This window comes from Panthera tigris, chromosome E1 (genome assembly GCF_018350195.1).
Source record: "Panthera tigris isolate Pti1 chromosome E1, P.tigris_Pti1_mat1.1, whole genome shotgun sequence".
Taxonomy (NCBI): Eukaryota; Metazoa; Chordata; class Mammalia; order Carnivora; family Felidae; genus Panthera; species Panthera tigris.
This window is the reverse complement of record NC_056673.1, coordinates 21,075,656-21,098,406: the sequence shown is the minus strand read 5'-3', so window position 1 is coordinate 21,098,406 and position 22,751 is coordinate 21,075,656. Positions and strand designations below refer to the sequence as shown.

At 45.6% G+C, this 22,751-nt stretch overlaps 1 pseudogene; it reads right to left on the bottom strand.

The window, feature by feature from the left end:
* Positions 1-22,467, bottom strand: part of LOC102966989 — a 29,729-nt pseudogene extending 7,262 nt beyond the window's left edge.
* Positions 22,468-22,751: the final 284 nt, after the last annotated feature.

Below are 22,751 nucleotides of genomic sequence, written 5' to 3'. Positions count from 1 at the left end.
TGCTGGAGGCTATTTAAAGTTCTCGGTGGCAGGAGGAGAAATGGGGAAACTTACAACCCTTGGGGGGCGGGGCTGAAGGGATCTCGGGTGGGCAGCAGCCAGAACAGACTCTCAGGTCCCTTACAGCACAGTGGCATCTCTCAGAGCCCTGACTTTGACATTGGAGTCTGTGGGAAAAGGCAGGCATGATATCAGCCCCCAAGGCATCTTGCTTGGGGTGGGGAGGGTGGATGTTTGGAGAACCAGCAGCACCAAACTGAGCGGAGTGTTAAGTTTTCCGGATCAGCTACTCCTATTTTTCAGAGCAAGAAACTGAGACACGGAGAGGAAAAAGGAACTTGTTCAAAGCCACATAGTAACTGGTGCAATTCTGGGGATATCATTTGAGTATCCCTGGGCCTCATTGCTGCCCTTAGGTATGAGTAACACCTGTCTTGCTTACTTTTCCACACAGCAGGCACATGGTCTTGAAGGGCTGAACTGCTGCACGTGTTATTCTAGGCGTAAGCAGAAATGCAACCGTGGATGCCAACGTTTGATCATCTGGTCAACCCCAGCAGAGGCAGTGGGTTTCCACTTAGCTGCTGTAGCTACAGTGTGCTGGACTGCAAATAGCTACAACTGGGATAAGGAGACAGATCTCCCCCATAATAGGGCAAGAGCTAAGAAAGGCAAGTCTACCCTAAGGTGCTGTACCCTGGAGGAGGAGTATAAGGCCAAGTGTGGACACAAATTGTGATAACAGTGATCATGAGAATAGCCCCACTGATCGAAGGTTACCATCACCATCATTGCAATTACTATTACCATATTTCCCCATCAACATTTCTATAAAATATATGATTTACAGGATTTTACAGATGAAAAAATGGAAGCTCAGAAAATTAGCTACATGATAAAGTTCCCCAACCACCAGTAAGACCAGGATTCAAACCCTGCTCTGTCTGATATAAGAGTGTATCATCTTTCTACCATATTGGTAGTTCTCAACAAGAGCCACACACTAGAAACTGACTCTTTACAACAGGCAAGGGCTTATGCCTTACTGTAGGTTAACGAAGCCTTGAGAATCTCTCAAATTCTAGACCTGGAATCAGTATTTTTGAAGGGAGTCGAAGGTGTAGCCACGGTTGAGAGCACCCTGTGAGACAGAAGCACCCTGAGAGCTCCTGCCAGTGTGATATCAGAAGTGTGACCCACTCCCACTGCCACATTCTTGGTTCTGCTAAAGTCCCAGACTACCATGGTGGGTCACTGCTTAGGGACCAAGGCTAAGCACCACTCTGATGACCTCTGTTGACCCCAGTCCTTACTGTGGCTCCCCTGGTCGCTCTGATGGAGTCACCATTCTGTTTGTAATATCAGTTCCTGCCCCTGTCCCAAGAGATCATCACCCAGACCTACCAACTCTGACCACTCTGCTAATCTCAACAGCCCCCAGCAGCAGGCTGATACTACCCACTAGGATAAGTTCCTCAGGAAGCACACTCCAGGTTGGAGGTGGGCATGCAAGAAGTTTAATGGGGCATGCTCTGGAGAGCAGCATCCACGGAAGGCGAAGGAAGGTGGGTGGAGTGAATCCCTCAGTGCTGAAAGAGGATCTGGGGACACGCCACAACATCCACTCTGGCTCTTAGCAGAAGAGTTTGGGGTTTCATGGGAGCTGAGGAAGGATCTTCCCCTCCAGAGAGAATGACATTATTGGAGCCCAGCATGGAGCTGCCTTGAACAAGGCTTTCATTAACCTTGCTCTACAGTATCTTTACAACCCTCTTGCCCACCCCTCTGGGAGCTTCACTTAATTTCCCCTTAGGGGCTAAAAACAATTGGAGGGACTGGGTAGATTAGCACTCCCATCTGGTTTTCAGCAAAAGTCTTTGCATCTGGTTGGCCCACTGGACTCTGTCTCCATTGGTGGCGCTCTAGGGCGGGTTACAGGACGGGCTTTATTCCCCTTCTCTCTTCTTGGCTTTATCAACATTTGGGAGTCAGTCACCAGCTCCAACAGTTGTCATTGTTTCAACCTCAGGAGCCAAGACAGGAGTTCCCTGCCCTCCTGAGCTCACAGTGAAGTAGGAGAGATAAACACAGAAACTTGAATGCAATGCATTAAAATGGCATTCACACAGAATGGATGCCAGACAGGGAAGGGAGTGATTGTCTCTCTCTGGAGGCAGGGCTGCCACGTAAAAAAGAATTAAGGAAGACACTGGAATGCTGGCACAAGATTTCAAAGAAGGAGTAGATGTCTGCCCAGCAAATGTGATGGGGAGAACATTCCAGGAGGGGTTCTGTGCAAAGGCTGAGGACCAAACTGCAGCACATTAGCTAGCAGTAGGTGCTCCTGGAGCACCGCCTGGGCAATTCAGGGGGGCAGACTGGGGGACTCAGGAGAGGAGACTGAAAAGATAAGCAAGGGAATAAAATGGATCTCCCTATACCCATGCAAAGGAGTTTGGACCTCACCCTGAAAGTAATGAGTCCCCACTGAAGAGCTTTCAGGACGGGCTGTCCTGTCGTTTTAAAGTATGACATGATCAAGAGGAACCTCCGTCTTGTTTTTCCCTAATATATCTTCTCCTCCCTGGACCTGCCGTAAACTCAAAAACAAACCTCACTTTTGCCTCCTATTGCTTCTGATTTCTGTCTGTCCAGAATGGGTGTAAGTAACTAAACCCAGCAGGCTCTACCAGCTCTTCCCCCCACTTCTTACTTTATGGTTGTTGGGACTTCTTCGCTGAGTGACTGATTCACAGGCTCAGAGACTGGCACACTGGAAGGCTCCTGGGAAACCATCTCCTAACCCCCACTTCCTGGCCCCTCTTAAAGGAGGAAGACTCTGACCCCTGCAGAGGGGAAATAACTTGCCCACATGCACATAGATCCTAAGACCATGGATGGGACTTGCCCACTTTTTCTTTTCCGTACACCAGGTCAGCATATTACGTTCCTGTCCCAGGAAGAAAAGTCAGTCCCGAACAAAACTGTTCCATTGGGGATTTTGTCTTCCAAGCCTTCCCCCCAAAATCTCTTCTGGCTCTGACCCTTCTTCCCAGCAATAGTCTTTGCATATAACCCCCAGCACACAGACCCCTCCTGTTGACCAAAACACATGCCAGAACCCTACCCACCTCTGATCTCTAGGAGAAATTTCTCTGCCTTTCATTATACACTCTTGTTCCCTCAAAACAGCACAGTTCCACGCTCCATCTATTGTATTAGTGATTCCCAAGGAGAAGTAGAAATTTCACTAAACTAAAAGGTAGAAGATAATGTCCCAACTCTGCTACCTCCCCTGACATTGTGCAAACACCTTCATTTTCCCATGTGTGGCTAAGGTTCATTTAAAATTTTTCTCCAGCAATGCCTGCAAACTTATTTAAAAGGGCGGGAAGTGCCCGGGTGGCTCAGTCAGTTAAGGGTCCGACTCTTGATTTTGGCTCAGGTCATAATCGCACCATTTGTGGGTTTGAGCCCCATGTGGGACACTGACAAGATGGAGTCTGCTTGGGATTCTCTCTCTCTCCCTCTCTCTCTCTCTGCCCCTCCACCCCCCTCTCTCAAAATAAATGAATAAACTTAAAAAAAAATTCCTCAGGGGCTCAGGTGGCTCAGTCAGTTAAGCCTCCAACTCTTGATTTTGGCTCAAATCATAATCTCTCCGTTTGTGGGATCAAGCCCCGAGTGGGACTCTGGAGGCTGCTTGGGATTCCCGCTCTCCCTCTCTCTCTGCCCCTCCCCCACTTGTGCACACATGTACACATGCTGTCTCTCTTTCTCTCTCAAAATAAACTTTAAAAAATGTATACATAGATAGATAAATAAATAAATAAATAAAATAATTTCTTCGATGTCCTTTTTAGCTCTGATATACTTTTTGTGAGACAGAGAGAGATCGAGTATGGGTGGGGGAGGGGCAGAGAGAGAGAGAGAGAGAATCCAAAGCAGGCCCTGGACTCTGAGCTGTCAGTACAGAGCCCCACACGGGGCTCACACCCACGGACCATGAGATCATGACCCCAGCCGAAGTCAGACGCTTAACAGGCTGAGCCACCCAGGTGCCCCTGATACTGTGGGATCCTAACGTCTCCAGTGACTTGTTGGCGCGAGCTCTGTCAAACTTAAAAAGAATGGATTATGTGTGTCTCTTCCTAACTTCCATATTGTATGGGTAGCTTGAAGGCAGCCATGGTGGGAAGAGTTACACCACGGAAATTGGCGAATGCTACAAATCCAGTCATTTTGGTGGGGAGGGGTAGGAGCTGGTTTATTGGTATTCCCACTAAATCTATTCTCTTATACCTCAATCAAAAGCAAGTGTCTGCATTCTCACAAAGACTCCTGAAAACAAATGATACCATAACCCCAAAGAAAGGATGTCTGATGGTAAAGCAAACAGACAAGCAGGCACAACATGGTCGTCCATTTCCTGTTCTGTATCTTTTGCTCCTGCTGCTCTCTCGGCCGTGTCCCGTTCGTCCATCTTCAGGTCTCAAAATTTTACTACCAATACCTTACACACCAGCTCTACACAATCTTCTCCAGCTCCCTGGAGAAGATTAAATTTTCCCTCTGACTTGTACCATAAGTACGTCAACACATTTTGCTTCCCACCTGGACAGTACGTTCTCCGAAAGCATCGTTTCCACTTCCTCCCTGAATTGGGCTAGCGCAGTGTGCTGCAAACAATGTGTGTTCAATAAATATCTGGGGCAATGAGAGGCTCAGCATTTGGCAGATGTGCAGAAGGCATATGCTTCCTTTTTATTATACACTCTTTTTGTTGAGAATAGAGTACAAGCTTATGATAATGAATTTAAATGAAAGCAAAATTGTATACAAAGAAAACCAAGCCTCCTTCCTTCTCCATTCTTTATTCCCTCACCACAATTCCCAACCCAAAGTAAAGCAGTATTACCATTCTTTTTTTTTTTACAATTCTTTTTTTTTAATGTTTGTTTTTGAGAGAGTGAGAGAGAGACAGAGCATGAGTGGGAGAGGGGAAGAGAGGGAGAGGGGAAGATAGAGAGAGGGAGACACAGAATCTGAAGCAGCCTCCAGGCTGTGAGCTGTCAGCACAGAGCCCGACCCAGGGCTCGAACTCACAAACCATGAGATCGTGATCTGAGCCAAAGTCAGATGCTTAACCGACTGAGCCACCCAGGTGCCCCTCAGTATTACCATTCTTATATATACCCTTCCAGAAATAGTTTAAACATATACAAGCATATATGTCTGTGAATAGACCTTTGTAGTTTGCACAAATGGAAGCACACTGTTCTGTAAGGTTTCTTTCTTAATATGTCCCAAAGATAGTTTCATATCACCACAATTAGATCAGCTTCATTCTTTTTCAAGGCTCTGTGATAGTCTTTCATAAAGACAGATTATGTTGTGTAACTAGTCCCCCATTGATGGATAGGTAAGTTCCTTCTTTTCTTGCATATTGCCAAGAATTAATGTCCATGTTCATGTATCTTTACCTACCTGTACCAGTATATCTGTAGGAAAAAAAAACTAAAAATGGAATTTATGGATCAAAGAGTAGACATGTCTTTAATTTTGATAGATGTTGCTACATTTTCTTCCAATAAAGAATGTAGAGACTTGGATGCCATTATTTCTCTAGTGGTCTTTATCTGCTTTTTCATTCTTACTCATTGCTCACTTCCACCTTTTCTGGCATTAGAAACTGCTGTCATTATTTTAACGATCGTTCCACCAAGCACCCGAAGGAGACCGAGCCAACCACCTTTTGTGGTGCCATAGCATGAGGTTGGACAAATCATTCGTCCCTCAGATGAACAAAACCCCAGCCTCAGTGGGAGTACTTCTTGACATTACTTCTTTTGAGCACACCCAGTTCAATCTCTCTGAGCTGCTTTTCATCTTTACCCATAGACCAAGAGCCAAGATAGGGAGAAGACCCAGTACACATTTATCACCCATCTTTGCCCTTCCCCTGCAGGGCAAGGAGGAGAGAGACCGACAGATACAGCAATGCTACCCCATCCCCCTCTGGCAGGCAAGGCATAAGTGCCTCATGGCCATCTTTTTTACATTTTTATTTTCTAAGGTAGATATTCAGTTTAGGTCTGGATGTCACAGACCTTTCTGTATAAGAAAACCAAAGATTAACCTGAAGTTTGGTACTATCCATATGGTGTGAAGCCAGAGGCTTGGGAATTCCTGAGTTGTACCCTCCTGAGAGTCCCTCAACTAGGGAGTTACTGCAAAACAAGAATAACAAGATAAGCAAGGAAGCTGAGCAAGTCTGTAATTCCCTTGGCATAGGAGGGAATCCCTTGACATAGGATTTCTCGTTAGTCAAATGGTCCCCACAATACACACACACACACACACACACACACACACACACAGACATGCCAGTAACTTCTGATTCTAAGAGGGTGGAGTCAACAAAGTAGGCCTGACCTGGTTGTAAGCACAGAAGAGGCAGAACAGAGAAAGTATGGTTGAGTCTATCCTGAGTAGTCCAGCCCTGCCTGACCTCCTTACTTCCTGGGGACCAGGCTGCAAAGGGGAGATGACACTTGCATTTATGGTATGAACTCTTCACCCACAGTGGCCTTACCCACAAGTCAAACAGGGCCCAATGAGCATCCTGAATCCTGAACTGCCAACCCTCTCTTCTTGGGGGTGAGTTAGGAAGGAAATGAGCAGAGGGGTGGAAATGTTGGAATAACCAGCCATGCGCGGGCTCCCTCCTCAAATGCCAGTATGGTAAAGGGATTTGAAAGTGTGTCCTTTGAGGTACCTGTCCTCAGTCTCACTAGACTTATTTCTCTGTGTATCCCCAGCACCCAGCATGAAAGAGCCCTCTGAGGAGACAGCCTGGAGGAAAGAAGTCTCAAAGAGAATATGGTTACTTTCTTTCTGCTGAAGGCTGTTAAAAAAATTCAACCAGTAAATCTGAAGATCTAATTGACTTTGTTAAGTGATTCATGAATCAGATAGCATCCTACCTAGGAAGCAAAGGAGCGCTTCAGAGCTTCGCAAAATGGAAGGTTTTTATAAGAAGGGGGATGGGCAAGGAGCTATTAACAAAAGAAAAGAAAAGGTTGTTTAGGGCAAGGTCACCTTCCCTTACTGGGAAAGGCAGTGGGGGTCTTACCTTGCTGATTACCTCATCTTCCTTTGGGTGGGGGGAAATGGAGAAAGCCCGTGTCTGATTACCTCATTCATACTGATGAGAAAATTCAGATTGGCTGGCTGAAAACTCCCCTCCTAGAGTAGTTACAACTGCAGTTAAGTCTTGGTTTGCTGTCCTGGGGGCAAGTGACTCCACCTTGACCTGTGGTTTTCTTTTTACCAGAGCCATTAAGGAGAGGGAGTGGATGTGGTCTGTGTGCTTCCTAAACTAATCTTGATCCAGTGGGTAGAACTTGCAGAGAGAGACAGATGTCAATTCAGCATTTAAAAAAAAAAAAAATGCTTTCAACAGACAGATTATTCCAAACAGGGCATCATCTGCTTTGAGAAGTCGTGATTTCGCCATAGCCGTTAAGCATTCCAATATAAGGAGAAATGTTCTAGCGGGGATTCAAGGATTAGAGGTTTGGACTGGGTTTAGGATTTCACAACTCCTGGGAATTCAAGATTCCATGAAGTGTCCCTCCTGCCTAAGAAAATGGTGCTTTATTTCCCTCAAACACCCTGTTCCTTTGGCTCCCTGCTCTAGCCCAAGTGTGTTGTAGGACTATCTGAGGCAGCCACAGGAAATGCATACCTCCATAGAGAGCTATCTCCATCCAATGAATACCCAGTCTCCAGAGGACTGGAATCTTCTTGTTTTCCATTCGTTCCTCCCTTTGGCAAAGCGAGGACCCGGGTTGAGCCATTAAGCTGCCTCCTCGTTTCGGAGCTCGTTCGCTGTCTAGCACAGGCAGGGAGGCCGCTGTGGCATATTGGTTAGCTCCCAAATAAATATTTTATCTCTGGCCTCAGCAGCGGTGGAGAAATGGGCCTTTCAGAGATGAGCGGGCGATGGGGCTTCCTATTGGCCACACCATCTATTTAGAAGAGAAGGGGGACCTGTCATTCACTCAGGTCATCAATCTTGAAGCCCGAAACCACTCCAAACCCAGGTCCCCTAGAGTCAGAATTTGACAAATGGCAAAATAAACTCAGCATGTGCAGATGAATGAGGGGGCCCCCAGCTATTAAAAAGCCATCGCCATCTTCCTGCAACTGCACAGCTGCACCGTCTTCAGCTGCCTGTGTGGGCAGGGCACCCGAGGGGGACGCACAGATGGGCACCTGCAGTAATGAGCAGCTCGTCCCAGGCACCGAAGGCTGGCTGGCTTCCCAGCCCCCATCACCCCTGTGGGAGGCTGTCCTCCAGGAGTCACGAGACCCTCAAAATTAAAATAGAATAATCACACAGCAAAGATGAAGGCCCCTGGGAGAAGACAGAGATTGGTGATGCCAAGATCTAGTTATTCACTGGCAAGGACCCCGGAGTGCAAATGGAAAACAGAGTAAGTGAGAATGTCGACTGGTATGACGAATGGTCCAAGCTTGGTCCATTTGTGCAGTGAGGGGAGGACAATGAAGAAATTAATGAATTGTGCGTCTGTTAAGACTTCCAAGTCCTGCCTTGATTTTGGCCTCAGAAAATGGGTTTGTTGAGTCACCTCCAGAGCAATGACATCTCAAAACGCATGCGTGAGTCAGAGCAGGGGGCTGTGTTCCGCGGACTCTCAGCTGCTAGCAGCAAGTGCAAAGCAGAAGGCGTCGTGTCCAGGGACAAACGGTGTTGCTCCCTGCCATACGCACTAAGTAGAGGCGGACTCACGTCACTATGGAAATGATTTTCCTTATGGAATTGATATGCCCCGACTCGAGAGACCCCCCAAAAACAAACCACCAGAGTCCAGAGTCAAAGCCAAGTGGCAAGGGTCGTTTATTGCAGGTTCGAACCCGGTCCTCCGCGTACTCATTGCCGGTGATGCTAAGAGGCCCTGAGTAAGGATCTTACAGCTTCTTTTATAGACAGGCACAAACAAGTTAGGGATTTTTTTTAGAGGTTGCAGAGCTGTTGTTGGTTGACATTTAAAATTTTTTTTTAATTTTTTTTTAACGTTTATTTATTTTTGAGACAGAGAGAGACAGCATGAATGGGGGAGGGCAGAGAGAGAGGGAGACACAGAATCGGAAGCAGGCTCCAGGCTCTGAGCCATCAGCCCAGAGCCCGATGTGGGGCTCGAACTCACGGACCCTGAGATCATGACCTGAGTTGAAGTCGGACGCTCAACCGACTGAGCCACCCAGGCGCCCCAGTTGACATTTAAATTTGAACACTCAGCAGAACTTGATTGGTTCCCGCCTTTATTTCAAACCACTCAGCAGAACTTGATTTGTTCCCGCCTTTATGTCAGACTACAACCAGGCATGCCCTGGCTGGTTTCGGGAAGGGGGGGGGGGAGGTCTTTTCTTTGCAGTTGTGAGTACACCTGGTAATTTTTCTCTTAGTCTCTCAGAATGCACCTCACCCCACAGGACCCACACAAGTTCCTTCAAATATCCTGGGAAGGAGAACAGGCTTCTCTTCTATCCTGGGCTTTCAGAAGTCCCAAAATGAGGCGCAGCGTTAGTGTCTTGGGGACAAAATGTGATCAGACTCTTTTCTCTTTCACCCACGTCCCTCTCTCTGCTCTATTATTCCTTACCTAAGTATCTCTCTCTGCCTCTCCCTCTTTCGGTCTCTTTTTTCTCAATCCCTGTCTCTGTATTTCCCTCCAGGATGTCATATGTAGCTGCTATAGTTTCCACCACACTGGCTCCTGCAGGCATGAGGTCGGTGGGCAGTGAGGGGGACTTGGGCCCCCTTGAACTGAAGGACTTCTCTACCATCTGTCTCTGTCTCTGTCTCCCTCTCCCAGATGAATCCAAGGGCACTCAAATGAAAGTCCTGAAAGTCTGTCTTACTTCCTAATCCAAGCCCGCTCTGTTTTCGCTGAGTGCCAGAGAGGGTAAATGACTTGCCCAAAGTCAGAGAGTAAATCAGTGCAGGTAAGGGGAAGGTTGGGATTCTACTGGACCCCAAGTCCCCTGAGGGCGGTGTAAGGGGGAAAGGAGGGGGGGTAGTGGAGAGGGACCAGAGGACAGAAAGGAAGACTTTGAAATCTGTTTGATCTCAGGACATATCTGGGACATTCAAGACAGTGGGGACTATTGTGATAGTCATGGAACCAAATTAAAATGTAAAAGAGAAACGTGTTTGGCATCCTCAGTGTAAATGGACCTTGACAAGTCCTGGGAAGTCCCTGCCTTCAGATCCACCATGGCCTCAGAGGGGGAGACGTGAGGCCCAGAGCTAACAGAGGAAGGGAAGAGCTCCCCATGGCAGATTCTCCCTCCCCAGGGAGAGACCTCCCAGTGCAGGGCACCTACACTGCAACCTCTGAGGTGGGAGCAGGTAGGAACCATCATAGTGGACATCCTCCACACCTCCTCCCCTCCCCATGGGCACTGCTAGCAGGCCAGCCTAGAAACATCCCCTTCTCCCTCCTCCCCATCCAAACTGGCCCCACGTCCTCTCTGCTCTACCCACCAGATTCTCCCACAGCTGCTGCCTCCAGTCTCCTGGCTGCCACTGATGGCTTAAACCTCTCCAGTTCCCTCCTCCCCTCAGGCACAGCTCCCAACAAGCTCCCGTCCTTGCATCTTCCTGCCTCCAATGTATTAGTTCCACAAGCACGCGGAGTCTCAGGCAGGGGGTTGGAGAACCAAGCAGGGATGGGACTGGGTTAGGTGAGAAATGGCGGGTGAGCAGGGAGCTTGGACCGGAGTGGCAGCTGTAGAGGGGGAGATAAGTGGGCAGCTGGGAGAGATGCTTAAGAGGTATAATCGATGTATTCATGCCGCAATGAGGACCAAATTGGGGGCATTTACAAAAGCTTGTTGATTGATCTGTGGTTACTCATTGGTGCTAATGGTTTTAATCAAGGGAAGAGATCTCAATAAAAACAAATGATTACTCTTTATAATAGAAGTGTCAATGGGCACTTAATGAATGAATTTGGTAATTCCTCTTCCTGCTGAGACATTCAGTCTTGGGTGAGAATATTTAGGACCTTAACCCTGACTGCTTTTTGGGCTGTGCCCCACTTTGCTTGACCTTGGGAACCTTGGAAATGCACCCCCAGGGACACAGCAGAGTGCTCCCCAATCACCTGCTTCCTGTGTCCCCATTTCTGGAGAATCTGCCTATCGACCCTTGTCTCGCAGAAGCCAAGAGCCTTTCAGGCATAGGAACAGAAGCATTTCACCAGGAATGAGAAAGAATAAATAGCAGCCTTCCCGTAGCACCTTGCCTGATACTGAAGGCAGGACACTGGCCTTACCTCCACCGGCTCTTAGCTGACTCTCAGCACCCTTTCACACCCTGGTCCCTCTCAGAGCCCCAGTCTTTGACCTGCTACTGACCACAGAGAGCCCATTCTTCTCATCCAAATCCATGGTCCCTTTCATCTCTCTATGGACCTATCACAGAGCACCAACTTCTCTCTCCTCTCACTCCCAGAAGCAGCAAAGATGATCCAGGCAACCTTGCCCTAAGCCTGTACTAACCTAACCCATCCCCAAAGATATGGCCCATATCCAGCCCAGAGACCACAGGAAAAACAGAACTGTCGCCCCCTCTAACAGATATTTCATGGCTCTGACCTCTCCAAGACCAAGATTTTAATTCTGCCTCTGCCTCTGCCTCCCTGTCTGACCTTGGGGAAAATGGTCTGACTTCTCCGGGCCTGCAGTTCTGCAAAGGAAGATCAACGTTGAGTTCAAGGACTGTCGTGGTAGGGAAATGCCTAGCAAGGTGCCTGGCCCATAGGAGCTGGGAGAGATACTTTGCTCTGTTCAGTGAATTTTCCTCTCTCCCTTTCTCTCTGCAGTACCACAAACTGTGGGAAGGCAGATAAGGAACATCACCCATAACAGCCAGGTTATCAATGGCATTCCAAGAACCACAGAGGCTGTGGGGCCCCCACTGTCAGACATGTGGGCTAGGCAGCTGCACATTGAACCCTCCAGCCCCTGCCCCTTTGTTTTCAGCCCCGTAGATAGCAGTTTTCAGCAAGGAGAGCTGAAAAGTGGCCCAACCAAGGTTTGAGCTGAACAAATCAAAAGCACCAAGCAAGAGGAGCCCGTGCCTAATGCAGCTTAGAGTTACAAATGGTAACAATCTTACAATCCAAACTTGAAACAATAGGGTGGAAAATTGCTATCCTAATGAAGATTCTGAGGAGAATTGCAAGAGAATGGTGTGCACTAGCCCAGGCCAGGTTGGCCGTGCCAGAAAAGCAGCCTCGGTTCACTGCAGCATTGACTGAACTGTGGTCATCCATGCATCATTTATTCATTATTTCATTCTATCATTTGCTCACATATTGTTTCACCTATTCAAATTGCTATCCATGCTTCCATTTCTTACGCATTCATTGACTTATCCTCCGTTCATTTATTTGCTCTTTTGTTCTTTCATTTATTCACTCACACATCGGTTCAACAATATCTTATGAACATCTTTGTGCCAGACACAAGTGCCTGTAAGTATCCGCTCATATCCACTTCGATCCTAGACATCACTGCCTGGATACAAAGGAAACTTTTGCCCTTGCAGAGTTTTGGAAACCACCGTCAGCCCAAGAAGAGCTGGGAAGGGAAATGTGCTATGCTGGATGCCCTTCCCCTGCTCCTCAAAGATGATACAGTATTATAGGCACAGAGCCAGGGAAGGACATCAGAAAGCAACCCAATCAGGGAAGGGCCTTGACAAAGCCCAGGGTCTAAGAAAAGGGAATGAGTAAATGCAGGAATGAGCAGACATTAAGCCCCGTGATGAAGACAGGCACTGTGAACACAGCCTGATCTGATGGGCAGGGGCTAGGAGACTGAAGAAGGTAAGGCACAGGGAGGGGCTGGCGCTCACTCAGGGATCTTGAGTCCCGGGTGAGGGTATCCCTCAAAACCAGTAGTTCTCAAACCCTGACCTGCAGAAGAATGTGTTACTGAGCTAACCTGGCTTATTAATTTTTTCTCAACCCAGGGGAGAAAATAAGCTAATAGATACGTTGTTCTCCATTAATATTTTCCTCCTCTCACATATGGTTCCAAACTGTTAGTGCCTCTTATTTATCTAGACCAGGGTCTACTCGGAGAGGATATCCAATCAAGCACAAAACTATGTATCTGTTATTTCGAGTTGCCTGGTCCAGAACTCCGTGGCTTCTGGATGCATGCTGTGGCCCCTCATCACATTTGCCTACAAAAGCATTGTAATTCTGATGGAGAGAGGAGATGAAAAGCAGCTGGTTATTGTTAAGCCTGTGTTGTCAGGCATTTAATTCACACGAATAATTACTTAAATAGAGTTTTCTACTCTACCATTTTTTCATGTATAACTTGAACTGGGAAGTTGATGTCTAACACACATTTTAAGATGAGCAAACTGAGAATCGTATAGCAAGTACCAGAGCCATATTCAAACCTTGATCTGGTTTCTTTTCTTTACACTACACCAGAATATCTTGCCCTCCCACCACCCATCACCTACAGCCACAACCCAAAGATGGACCCAGAGCTGCCTGTTGCCTGGTGTTCCCTCCACTGTATCACATTGCCACGACATTTGTTGGGGAATGAAAATTAGTCAAAACAGAAAATGAAAGCTACAAATGAAACAAAAGTTAGTTACTGAATTAAGCTGTTTTCTCTTTTTAAACATAATTCACTCAAATCAATTTATGTGCATAGGCCCAGCAGGTGCCCTCTGAGTATTCAACTCTGTCCAGTATCTGAACAAAAAAAGGAAGCTCATCAGAAGCGATTTATTGGGGCTGCCATTGCACGTGTCACCGTTCTTACAAAGGATGGGAGTCACAGTCATGAACAGGAAGGATTTGAAAGTGACATCATCATGCTGACATCTGATGACATTAAGGACCTTCTGACAGCTGAGCTGCCAACTAACTCCCTCCTTGCCTTAGCCTGGCATTTGATCCAATACCTAAATTGACCTGGCTGTGGACTGTATGGTTGCTATCAGGCCAAGTCAGTCCCAGCTTGGCTCCCAGAATTCCTTGGACTTTTCAGATCTGGTGTTATTGTATTAAATCCATTAGGAGTAAATCATTTATCCAACCTAATGTTCTTCATCTGCAAAGACCTGCAGTTCTAATTGTGTCTGTAATCAGACTGTTTCATTACTAACTTTATTGAATTAATTTTTTAATTAATGTGCCTAGGACCCAAGAGGACTTTTCCTTATTTCCTTATCACTTGAAAAAAAATAATAAAGTTGAGAATTTTAGGATAATTTGGTAAATACATGCCAAGAACAACACATCATGGGCATATCACTAGGCTGGGGATGAGAAAAAAATAAAATGCTTGGAAGGAGTCTTAAATGATCCACGGCTATTAACCCAGTAGATCAAGGATATTAATAATAACAACTATTGTCATTATTTGAGGACCTAATGGCTTCAGCACAGCTCTGAGAGATTTAGCATAAAATAACAGTTATTAGAACAGTCACTGGGTTCAAATCCCAGCTCAGCCGCTTTTTGCTGAGTGACTTAGGACACTGAGTTACTAAACTTTCTCTAAGCCAGTTTCCTCACAAGATTCACAGTCCAGTGCCCAACACGTATCAAGTGCTCAGTGAATGTCAGCTATTATTATTATTATTATTATTTATTTCTCTCCCATCTTCTCAAGTTTTGTACACATTGTATGAGTGAGGAAACTAAAACTCAGAGAAATTAACTAACTAGATTACATGGCTAGGAAACAGCAGAGCCAGGAAGTCAGTTTGTCCAGATTTTGAACCCAGGTCCGTCACTTTCTCTTGTCCCTTTTCTATCTGAGAGTGATTAAAGGCCAAAATATTAGTCTGCTATCACCTTAAACATGTCTGTTCATCATCTCATGCAAATACGGTTTCACGAGCAGCCCTTTGACCTCCCAGAATGCTCTAAGCTTCCATTACACTTGTAAACTCTTTAGGGGTAGGAACATACCTTCCACATCTTTACAGATTCCAAAATCTTCCCCATAGCAGGATTCAGAAAGTAATTTAGCAAATGCTTGCATAGTCCTTACTCTGTGTTAGTCACTGTTCTAAGTGCTACACAAATATTTATCCTTGTAATCTTCATAGCCACTCTCCGAGGGGGCTACTGGTATTATTTCCACTTAGGGATGAGGAAACTAAAGCGCAGAAAGGTTAAGAACTTGAAAAAGGACACAATAAGAGATAAAGTCAAGATTCAAAGTCTACACTGCGTTATGGTCTATGTTTGATAGAACAAAAGAAACAACAGTCAGAACCAGACCTTGCGGAAAATTCAATCGTATATAGGTAAGACTTGGCCCAGACATGATTATTTATAATTTATGCCTCGTCTCCATTGCAAAAGGAATGTTAACAGACGGGCTTGAAAGTACGCACCAGACATAGCACCCTAAAAGCCCTGTCTCACCGAGTCTCACCACACACCGAGTGGGCCAAGGCAAAAGCTAGTTTTACTTCTGGAATACCCTTCCACCTGGAAGATTCACAGTCGCCCATCAAGCTTTACCTACCTGTATCAATTGTACCCACAAGATTTTAATTTATGGAGGTGACGGAGTAATGATGTGGAGAGGCTGATGACACCGAAAGACAATTTTTTATTATATTTCCTGAGAGAAGGGAACACCAGTCTGGTCAGGAGACAGAGGGGGTGAGGACAAAGCATGGCCTAGTGCCTTTATTGCATTTTCTTTTTTTTTTTTTTAACATTTATTTATTTTTGAGACAGAGAGAGACAGAGCATGAACGGGGGAGGGGCAGAGAGAGAGGGAGACACAGAATCGGAAGTAGGCTCCAGGCTCCCAGCTGTCAGCACAGAGCCCGACGCGGGGCTCGAACTCACGGAGTGCGAGATCGTGACCTGAGCCGAAGTCGGCCGCTCAACCGACTGAGCCACCCAGGCGCCCCCCCTTTATTGCATTTTCTATGGGAAAGGCAAGTCAGAACAGTAGGAGTAGCTGAGGACTGACTAGTTTGTGTAATGCTGGTAGGTCTGGACTCCAGGGGTGGTCTCTGATTGTCTAGACCTGGCTCTAGGATGATATAGGAGAGAAGATTATTGATTGCCTCCTGGAATATAATAGCCAGAGAGAGGAAGGGGTTCAGAGTTTGGGTTCTGGATTGGTTAGTTTACATATGAAAGGTGGAGCCCTAAGAATTGGCTGGCCCTGGGAGAGAGAGTCACTCCCCACTCAGTGAAGTCACAAATGCCAGAGCATCAAGAATACAGAAAACAAGGAAATATAATTAATACACTATCCTGGAAAGTTGTCCCCTATTTCTCTATTCCTACTGTTTCCTCCTTTCTCTACTGCCATAGTATATGGAGCAGGCCCCTCTTACGGAATTCTATTTGCACTTATTCCCATGACTCCTTCTGTATTTTATCCATCATTTCAACCCCAGTGCCTAGAATGGTCCATGCTGTGTGCTTGGAGAGACCTTTGATGATTGAATAAATGTGAGAGAAGGACCAAAAGTGGACCAGAGAGCAGAGAAAAAGTTAAATCAGAGATGACACTATATATTTCACTCTGCTCTAACTGGCGTGGAGTGTCCTGGCAGTCTAGACAAGAAGGAGGAGAAGAAAGTGGAGGAATAGAGGAAGAAGGAGAAGGAAAAGGAGTAGGGGGAGGGGGATGAGAAGGAGAAGGAGAAGGAGAAAGAGAAGGAGAAGGAGGAGAAGGAGAAGGAGAAGGAGAAGGAGAAGGAGAAGGAGAAGGAGAAGGAGAAGGAAAAAGAAAAGGAGAAGCAGCCACAATGGGCTCAGTGCTCCCACTGCTTATCAAATAAGTCATTCACCTTTTTGTCAGGTACTAAATTCTATGGGGTACTTGCTAAATTAGGTCTCATGGGAAGAACGTTGAGTAGTTTATACAATGGCCAGCAGTACCTGTATAGTCTTCATGTGGTCATTTTATTCATTGAACTTGGATAAAATAGAAAGAATAGTGTTGTAACAACTGAAAAAAGCATTTCATGGGTATCTAGGCTACTGAAGTACAAGCATCCTGCTTTCTGGGAATCTAACAGGACATCCATAGCCCAGAGGATTGTATGGCTAGCACAATACATATGTTGTCTTTCTTAAATGTCACCCAATTCAATATGCATTTTACAGAAGCCGAAGAGCTGTCAGATCAAGACTGAGCTCTGAGACAAGGGTCTGGAGTGTGATTAATTGGAACTTGAGCCATCTGCTTCAGACGTTGCCCATGGGTCCTGGGGGTAGACGGCCATCAAAAGCCTAAACACAAACCAATGTGGAGACCCAGGATGTATGGTTGACCTCTGCTCTCGTCCTGAAAGTGTTGTCTGAGCCCTCACTCTGGGTCACCTTTCTTTCTTTCTTTCTTTCTTTCTTTCTTTCTTTCTTTCTTTTTCTTTCTTTCTTTCTACTTTTTAAAAAATACCTTTATTAAGGTATAATTGACATGCCACAAAATGTATTCATTTTAAATGTACAATTGAACAAATGTTAGTAAATTTACAGAATTTAGTAATTTAGTAAATTTGCAACTACCACCGCAATCAAGTTCGAGAAGATTTCTATCACCCCAGAAAGAAACCTCATGCCCATTTACAGTCACTCTTAGTTCCCATCTCTGGTTATAGGCAAACACTAAGCACCCTCATCTTTTCCTTTTATCACTTAAACCCTTCCCCACCCAAACGTGACAACCTCAGGCTCTTGAGGTCTTCTAAGCAAGAGCATCTCTTTGCTTTTTATGGAAGTCAGTGTAAAAGAATGAAACTTGTTTTCACTTAGCAGGGAGACTTGGCAAAATTGTAGCTTTGCACGAAGCTAGAAATACCAATAGCCAAAAATAATAAGCAACTCTCCGTAAGTTCTGGTTATCCAGAGAAAGCCGTCTTTCTGACTGCCCAGCCACCATCCCATTTTGGCGTTCACATAAGTCGCTTCCTCTCTTTGAGGCTTGGCTTCTTCACCCTGTTGATTGCCAAGGTTCACTCAAGCTCTAGGTTACAAGAGCCTTTAATGGAAGTGAAAAGGGGACAGCAAATGATGATGGTTGTTTTCTCCCTCAACACTAACTCTTTCTTTTCAAAGGTCAGCAAATCCCACACCTGCCTGAGAGATCATTTTCACCTACTCAGGTGCTTGTAGCCAGTTCCACCAGATGAGGCTTTTCACAGAAGGATAAAATACCTTTAAACATATTTTAGTTCCTTTCCTTGTTTAAAATACAGTGGGCTTTTTTTCTGTGCAAGAGAGATAGGCAGCCTTAGTTTAACTAAAGCAGCATGTGGCAGCCACACATAAGTAGATTCCTGTTGAATGCAAAGATAAGATCAACCCAACCAGACAACTGATGGGGGGAGAAATGTGAGAGTGTGACCTTCTTAAATGGAAATGGAAATGTGGTCCCTTCTGATTGGAACAAAGAGTTCTAGAGAGTGGGAAACCGTGTGCCTGCCTTCTTTCTCTTCCAAATCTTCACCTTCTATATAGTGCATCTATTAATATGATGAGACAACTGTATTCTGTTAATACTAAGAATAGTAACCAGATAACTTTCTCATAGGCTGTACCTCAGTCTGCTCATGAACGCTGGGTAAGCCCTGTGTAGTCATTGACAATGGGCTCTACAGTCAGGGCCCATGCTGGACTTTCTGAGCCTGTTAACCTACAGCAGGTAGAAGTGGCAGAACCAGGGGAAGATCTAAATCTTGGTAGAAGTGAAAACACTTGGCCATAGAAAGTCATGGTCAAAAAGTATCTAAGGGTAAGGCAAGACCATAAAATGGAAGAAAGAATTGAGGCTAAAAATAAGTCTATGCATGAAGCCCACCATGCAGTGTGGTTGCCCAGAATTAACCCCCCAAACCCCAGCCTTCCATCAGCTTTCCCAGTGAACTTGGGGCTTATAAGAAGGTTGGTCCAGAAGGAGTCACACATGGACCCCAAGAGGGAGGATTGCAAAGATCCCCAAAAACATTCCTGGACAACAGCTTTCTTGCTCTGTGAAATAGAGGGCTCTGGAGGAAATTAGAGTCAGGTAAGAGAATCAATTCTCTCAGAATCTTTTGGGTCAGGCATCATTTGAAGATATCTGAAGCTCCCAGAAAGGTCACTCTAAGGAAAAAGACCTCCCATAACTTAATTTCCTTTTGTTACTTTGTGAGCTTTATTTTCTCCCACTCTCACCTCCCCTCTATCTCTTTCCCAGGCCTGCCAAGTCCTGTTTATTAAAAGTGTTGTGTCCAATTTACCCAGCTTTTAATTAAGCTGTCAAGTTGAAATGGGATTGTCTCCTGGGAAGTGAACAAAAATTTTATGGTCATTTAATTTTTGCTTAAGATTAAAAATCCTACTTCTGGCATGCTTAAAATTATTAATGAGATCCAGGAATTCTTGCCCATTTGTGTCCATTACAAGACATAAATCATTAAGCTCAATTAGGGGCAAGGGAAACGTGTGAAGTTACAGCTGGAGGTTGTGTTTAGTCACGTCTATTCAAAGCAGCCAAGTGATGAAGATATGACCATCAGGGGGGCAGGTGGGGAACAGAAGGACAGAAGGGGGAGATAGCAGATGGCCGAGTTAGGGATAAAGGAATGGACACAAAGGGAGGAATAGAAAGAGAGAACATTAGAATAGCCAAGGGGTCAAGGAATGAAGTTCCTATAGAAGATCAGGGTGAACAGAAGGAGGGAAAGGAATAGGGAGGTGAATTACAGGAGGTAAGGGACATATTTGTAGTTCTCACCAATAGTTGTGATTCTCCTCTTCTTCCAAACACAAGGGAAGATTATACATCCCTGGCCCCATGAAATTAGGCATGATTATGTGACTTCCTTTGGCCATTCAACTGAGAGCAGAAGTGATATGTGTGAGCATATCATAAGTGAAAGCACTTAAAAGCACTAATTCCCCTTGTTTCCTTCTCTGCTAGAGTGTTGAGACTGTGATGTCATTCACCTAATTTACTCTCTGTCAGTCTGGACTCCTGAGTGACTAGGACGGTCAGAACCCTCCAGTGACTTACTTTAAGTATACAATATGGCTGAGAAATAAACCTGTATTGTTTTAGGCCACTAAGATAACAGAAGTGTTTGTTCCTTCATCATAATTCAACTATTGAGACTGACACAGGTGGGTTGAAAGCAGAGATGCTGACCTGTAATAGGGAGAGGCTGTGGGCAGGCCAGGTAGAACCAGAAAGCATTAAGAGTGAGGACATGTGAGAGACAAAATCTGAGCAAAATCTGAATTCTCAGTCCCGGGACAATGTTTTGCATAGAATGGATATGTAGAATGGAATCAAATGGACATGAATCAAAGTTCTTTCTATATTTCTAATCATATGCTGTTTGCATGGTAGATGATAGATCTTTCTCAGCTCTCAGTATAAAGTTTCCAGTCTCTCCCCAAAGAGAGACTTCTGGATAACAAATCTCCCCATTATCAGGCCCACCTTTGGAGGAAGTAGGGTTGGAGAGATCCACAATGCTCACAACCTCATCTGCTCCAGCCAATATTCACCTTCTGTGCTTCTACCTTATATCCCTCCCCTCGAGACCTCTCCTATGTTCCTCTAAGCTTACTTCCTCTTGCTTGGTCTTCCCAAGACCAAAATTGGTCCCAAGATTGTCCACATACTTGAAACTTTAGGTCCTGACAGACCCCTGGGGCAGTGTTATTTCCTTGCAATGAAACTTCAACCAGACCGTATAGATAGAGCAAGGAACATAATGATTGGCACACGTTGACAACTGTTAGCTCCCACCTTCCCTCTGGAAGATGCTTCTCAGGAACTTTCCAGATATCCTAATCTAGCAATCCCTTGTCAAGATGGCTTTGCAGCTCAAGGAGAAAAGAGAGAGAAGTTGATGGGAAGGTTCAGCTTCAACCCAGACCAGGCTCCTTATGATCAACAGAGAAATTAATAATGTATGGTCCAGAATGGACTTCTGACCCAGACACAAGTAGACAGATCTCTAAAGTAGCTCAGGTCTGCATATTTTGTCCCATGCTCACACAAAATTTTGGGGAGGTAAACTAGTGAGGTAGATAGGGTCCCAGGCTTATCTGAAAAAGGCTCATTTTTCTATTTCCCAAAGACACAAGTTATCAAGTGTAGGATGGGGCAGAGTGATGGCCACACTGAACAGAGGTCACTTTTTGGCACTGCCTACTACTATCATGGACACACACACACACACACACACCCCTCAGGAAAGCCCAATCATGGGCTTTCTACCCATGCCTCTCTCTCTAATAGAAATTCCTGAAAGCTGGGGAAGGGACACATATCATGGGATGTAGCAAAAATGTAACCACACTGAAGACAGAAGCTGCTTCTCAGTCACCTTGGGGCTCCAGCACTGTCCCTGCACATGATGGCCAGCATGAACTGGAGAAACAGGTCAGACCATGATCTAGATGGGAATTTTAAAATCTAACTCCACCTAAGGATGGAGAGTGGGTTTTCTGGGTCAGAATAGAGTGTAGACAAAAGGGGTGGAGTGGGATTGGGGTTGTAATCACTCAGGAGTGCAAGGTCAAGCCTTTCACCTTATGGCCTCCCTCCTCACACTCCAGTGTGTCTCTGCTTGACCTCAAGTGTGGGGGTCTCAGATGCATGATTTCCTGAAGACTGTGCAAACAGGCTGCCAGAGATGCTTGAAGAGGACAGATTCCTAGTAGTGCCAGATTAGACAGAGTGGGTTTTATTATACAGATCCCAACACCAGTAGATAGAGACGGGGCTCATGAAGGACAAGACCTTGGGCCCAGAAAGCCATCAGGAACTGTGGTGCCCATGACCCCACCTTATCTTCCCTGGACCCACCTGATCTCTCATCTCTGCCCATCTCTGTGTATCTGTTTTCTACTTTCTCCCTCAAGCCTTGCAATCACTGCTTCCCTGGGTAAACAGTGGAAGGTGGCCACCATAAAATGGCACTATCACTCTTTGAACCTGCATCACCGGCAAGTGAGGCATCTGCAGTGAAATGTTCAAGTCTTTGATTCCCAAATCCCCAGGGGAGAGGAATGTAGAGTCCTAAATTCTGGCACATAGGAGGAGATCAGTAAATGGTGACATAATATGGATGACAGTAAGACTTGAGCTGCAGTCTTTGTTCTGCCTCTGATGGCTGTGCAGTCCTGGACAAGTCACTTCATTACTGAAATCTCTGAAAATGGTGGCAATAGTGTTGGCCTCTGCTACCTCTCAAGGATGTTGTGAGCATCCGAGTTAAAAGGATACAAAAGTGTTCGATAAACTCTGAAGTTCCATGGATGTGAAGGAGTTTATGCCCTCTTTATTATGATCATCACCATTGTCATCATCACCACCATCACTTATCACCACCACCACGACGACCACCACTACCATCATCACCACTATCATAAACATCACCACCACCATCATCATCACCACCACCATCATCACTATGACTACCACCACCACCAATAAGGCCAATGCCATCTTGGTTTCCACAGGCTTCCAGAAGTCATGAGCCTGAAACTTTGTTTGTAAGCTAGGCTCCCTCTTTTCACTCAGAGTGGCTTCCAAATCTTGGATTGCATTAACCTGCACTATTTCAAATTTATTCAATTATACACTCAACAAATATTCATTGAGAACCTGCTATATTCCAGGCTCTGTTCCAGATGTTG